Genomic DNA, 5,251 nt, shown 5'->3' on the forward strand with positions numbered 1-5,251 from the left:
TAATAGTGGTATTAACTGGACTTCCCTATAGGTGTATGGATATTATCCTATCACAGACAGCGTTGTACCTCTGGATATATTCTTTTTGACAATGAATGCAACACCATTCCTCTTCAATTTGTCAGTCCCAGCATAGTAAACCATGTGGTTGTCAGATTCAGAATGGCCAATACCAGTCCATTTCAGATCACTAATGCCTAAGATATCGATGTTTAAGCGTTCCATTTCATTTTGACAACTTCCAATTTTCCCAGATTCATACTTCGTACATTCATGTTCCAATTTTCAATGGATGTTTATAGCAGTTTCTCTTCATTTTGAATTGTGCCCCATCAGCAATTGAAGGTCCCGTGGGCAATACTCCATTCGTGTCATCATGGTCAACTTTACTCTGAGGAGGCAGCTCTTCTCCGGTCGCATTTTGAGTGACTTTCAACCTGAGGGGCTCATTTTCTGGCACTATATCTGAAAGTATTTCTGTGCTATTCATAAGGTTTTCAGTGACTAAATATTCAGAAGTAATTCATCACTCCTTCTTTCTAGTCTGTCTTCGTCTGGAAGCTCATCTGAAACCATGGGTGTCCCTTCTGGTATTTAAAATATAGGTGGCATAGCTTTCAGAATCACAGCAACTCACAAGCCACCACAGTACGACAAACTGACAGACGAGTGGTGGACTTTCAGTCTTAGAGGGCGTTTTTTCCTGAAGGGACTTGATTGCTTGCCTTGATGGCCTCCCGGCCAACAACTTGCTTATTCTTGTAGTACTCAATCACACTGACATTTTTATTTGGGTTTTTCCTGCTGATCTTTCTTTGAAGATGTATCATCTTTCACTAAAGCTGTTCCAGGCTGGTCTGCTTGTCCTCTCTAGTGGGAATGTCCCACCTCAGAGGGTTCTGGATGAGACTTAGGATTCCACCTAAGGGTCTATACACTGCAAAGACTCCACAAGAAGCCTGTTTCACTGGGCAAGTTCTAGAACCCCTTTTAGGTATTCCAATCAGTTATAGGCTGAAGACGGCCTTACAGGCTTTCTGTAATCATGTTTCCCAATGTTCCTTTCTATCCCACTCAAGTGTCTATTTTACAATAGTAGTTAAGGGAAACCAATATTCATAAGACAGTTAAGCATCTTAGTATTTTTTCCCCTTTTCAAACTATGAAAACTCAATCCTTGTATCACAGAGCCCTGTTGTTCCAAGGTTGAGAGCATGCCTCACTATTTACCTCTGTCCCATTTAGCCTTTGTAAACTTTTCTCAGTGTTCCCCTAGCTACCTTGTTCTTCCACCCCTCCCCCTTTTTGTGTATTGCCCTCACCACACCTGAACTATGATGTGTCTGCCCCCTACCATCATCTCGCCCCACCTCCCCCAAATTCTCCCATCCTATCCCCACTGGTAACCAACAATTTTTTTTTGTGTTTCCCTTTTAGTATGGGTATCTTTTCTTAAGCTTTTACAAGAATGGTCTTATTCAATTATTTGTCCTTTTGTGACTAATTTCACTAAGGATAATGTCCTCAAGGTTCATCCATGTTATGTGGTGGCTTGATATTCTTCCTTGTTATTCTTCAAGGTAGCATAATATTCCATTGTGTGTATGTACCAAAGATTGTTTATCCATTCTTCCATTGATGAGCACTTAGGTTGTCTCCATCTTTTTGCTATTTTGAATAGTGATGCTATGAACTTGGTGTGCATATATATACTCATATTATGGCTCATATTTCTTGTGGCTATATACCAAGTAGAGGAATTGCTGAATCATATGGTATTTCTATTTCTAACTTTCTGAGGAAGTGCCAGACTGTTTTCCAGAGTGGTTGGGCCATTTTGCATTCCCACCAGCAATGTAGTAGGGTCCCAGTCTCTTCACATCCTTGCCAGCATTTATTATCCTCTGCATTTTAGAACTTCATTTTTATTGCTGGTGTGAGATGATATCTCATTGTTGTTTTGATTTGCATCTCTCCAATGGCACAAGTCTGTCAGACTGTCAGACTGTGATGGTTTGTGAGTTTCTGTGATTCTGAAAGCTATGCCACCAGTATTTTAAATACCAGTAGGGTCACCTATGGTGGACAGGTTTCAGATGAGCTTCCAGACAAAGACAGACAAGGAAGAAGGAATGACGAACTACTTCCAAATATTTAGTCACTGAAAACCTTACGAATAGCAGAGAAACACTATCAGATATAGTGCCGAAAAATGAGTCACTCAGGTTGGAAGGCACTCAAAATACGACTGGAAAGAGCTGACTCCTCAAAGTGCAGTTGACTGTGATGACGTGAATGGAGTAAAGCCCATGAGAGAAAAGCCCTCGGGATCTTCATTGGCTGATGGGGCACAACTCAAAATGAAGAGAAACAAAGTCCTTTGAACTATAAGGTTGGAGGCTCAAGCTCACCAGCTGATCCTCAGAAACCCTATGTAGAGTTTCTATGGTTTGGAACCAATTCAGAGGCACAAGGACTTCATTTTGCTTAGCTCAACTATCAACGCTAATGGAAGCAGCAGACAAGAAATCAAATGACATATTGCATTAGGCAAATATGCTGCACAAGAACTTTTTAAACTGTTGAAGAGCAAAGAAAGATATCAGTTTGAGGGTTACGGTGCACCTTTCCCAAGCCATGGTACTTTCAGTAACCTTATATGCATGAGAAAGCTGGACAGTGAGTAAGGAAGACCATAGAAGAATTGATGAATTTGAGTTATGGTGTTGGAGGAAAATATTGAAAGTGCCATGAGCTGTCAAAAGAACAAACAGATCTCTATTGGAAGAAGTGCAGTCAGAGTGTTCTTTGGAGAATAGGATGGCCAAACTTCATCTCTCATACTTCAAACATATTGTCAGGAGGGACCAGTCCCTGGAGAAGGATATCATGTTTGGTAAGGTGGAGGGTAAGAGAAAAAGAGGAAGACTCCCAGCGAGATGGATTGGCAAAGTGGCAGCATCAATGGGCTCAAGCGTGGCACCAATACTAAGGTTGGCCCAGGATCGGGCAGTGTTCCGTTCGGTTGTGCATAGGATCGCTATGAGTTGGTACTGACTCGATGGCATCTAACAACAACAACAACCTGGACCTGGACATTTTTTGGTTGGGAGTTTTTTGATGACCTGGTCAATTTCTTCCTTTTTTCAAAAGGTCTGTTCAAGTTTTCTACTTTACTCTGTGTAAGTTTAGGTAGGTCATGCTTTTCTAAAAATGTATCCATCTCCTCTAGGTTTTCAATTTTTTTGAACTACAATTCTTCATAATATTCTTTTTTCATCCTTATTATTTCTATTGGTTCTGTTGTGACATCACCCATGTGTTTTCTAATGCGTGATATTTGTGTCTTCCTTCTCCCTCTTTTCTTTTGTTAGATTTGCCAATGGTTTGACGATTTTATTAACCCTTTCAAAGAATCAGCATCTTGTCCTGTTGATTCTTTCTATAGTTTTTCTGTTTCTATCTCATTTATTTCTGCTCAGATCTTAATTATTTCCTTTCTTCTGTTGACTGTAGGTTTACTTTGCTGGTCTCTTTCTAGTTGTTGGAGATGTTGTGTTAATGTGCTGATCTTGGTTCTTTCTTCTTTTTGGATGTGTGCATTTATTACAATAAATTACAATAATCTCTCAGCACTGCTTTTGATGTACCCCAAAGATTATGGTAGGTTGTGTTTTCATTCTCATTTGTTTCTAGGAACTTTGTGAATTCATGTTTTATTTCTTCTACTACACAGTCATTTTTCAGCAGGGTGTTATTCAGTTTCCATGTATTTGACTTTATTTCCTTGGTCTTCCTATTGTTGATTTCTAGTTTTATCGTATTGTGGTCTAAGAAGATGCTTTGTAGTATTTTGATGTTTGTGAATTTATCGAGGCTTGTTTTATGGTCTAACACATGGTCTATTCTAGAGAATGTTCCATGTGCACTGGAAAAGAATGTGTATCGTGCTGTTTGTTGAGTTGAATGCTCTGTACACATCTATGAGGTCCAGTTGGCTGACAGGACTAACTTTATTTTCCCCTTAAAGCAGTTCTTCTTCTTACCCACCCATCTCCTCAGAACTTCCTTATTGCTGAGGTTGGCTTATTTTGCTAAGACCAGCTATATAAAGAGTGACTTCAGACCTTCTTCCACTTCCTATTCTATCTGCCTAACAGGAGTCTTGAAAGATACCTGTTACATAATTCATGCCATCAGCTGTTCTTAACATCAGTTGCATACCTTTTATGGTGTATGTCTTAAGGAGATCCCTTTGGTCTCCATCTCCTAGTATTAACATCCCTGTGCAATTCCTTCCCCTTGGATTATGGGTCTAACTTGTGAATGTGACAAAGATGGACAGAATTCATGTGAGTACATTGTCTAAAATTATAATGTCCATCTTGTTAGGAAATGCTTTTCCTTGCTGACTTTGAAGGCTAAAATGACTAGGTTATGAGCTAGACTATAGAGAAGGCAATGGGGCATGCATCCTTATTTTAGAATGGGTTCATTTAAAAAGCTGACCATAACATACCAGATTGTGGTGCAATCAAACTCAATACACTTCTGGTTGAAGTATACTTCCAATTTAGAAAACAATTTGGCAGTTTCTCAATAAATTAAACAATTACCAGTTATCTAGCCACTTCTCTTCTAGGCATTTACTATCCAAGAGGAGTCAAACAAGCAAATGATAAACACATTTGCCCAAACAAACAATTGGATACAAATATTGTTGCAGGTTTTGTTTGTAATAGTCTAAACCTGAAAACCAGAAGATCTGGTGTGGCACAATTGGATAAGTACTGTGCTGATAACCACAAGCTGGGCAGTTCAAACTTACCAGATGCTCTTTGGAAACACTAAACAGGTTTCCAAAGACTCCTGATGTGGTGCTGTAGGATCAGTACTGGATTGCAAACCACAAGGTTGTCAGTGCAAACTCACCAGCTGCTCTTCAGAAACCCCATACAGTATCACTTTGAGTAGGAACCGACTTGATGGTACTTAACAACAACAAACTTGAAAACTATCCAAATATCCACCAAAAATTAGAGAGATAAACAAATTATGGTGTATCCATGCAATGGAATACTACTCAGCAATAAAAAGGAATGAAGTATTAAAACATTAACAATAATACTATGATTGTTGTCATTGTTGTTAAGTGCTATTGAGTCAGTTCTGACTTATAGTGATTATGTGTAAGGTTTCCAAGGAGTGGCTGGTGGGTTTGAACTACTGACTTTTCAGTTAGTAGTCTAGT

This window comes from Chrysochloris asiatica, unplaced genomic scaffold (assembly GCF_000296735.1).
Source record: "Chrysochloris asiatica unplaced genomic scaffold, ChrAsi1.0 scaffold00002, whole genome shotgun sequence".
NCBI classification, from domain to species: Eukaryota; Metazoa; Chordata; class Mammalia; order Afrosoricida; family Chrysochloridae; genus Chrysochloris; species Chrysochloris asiatica.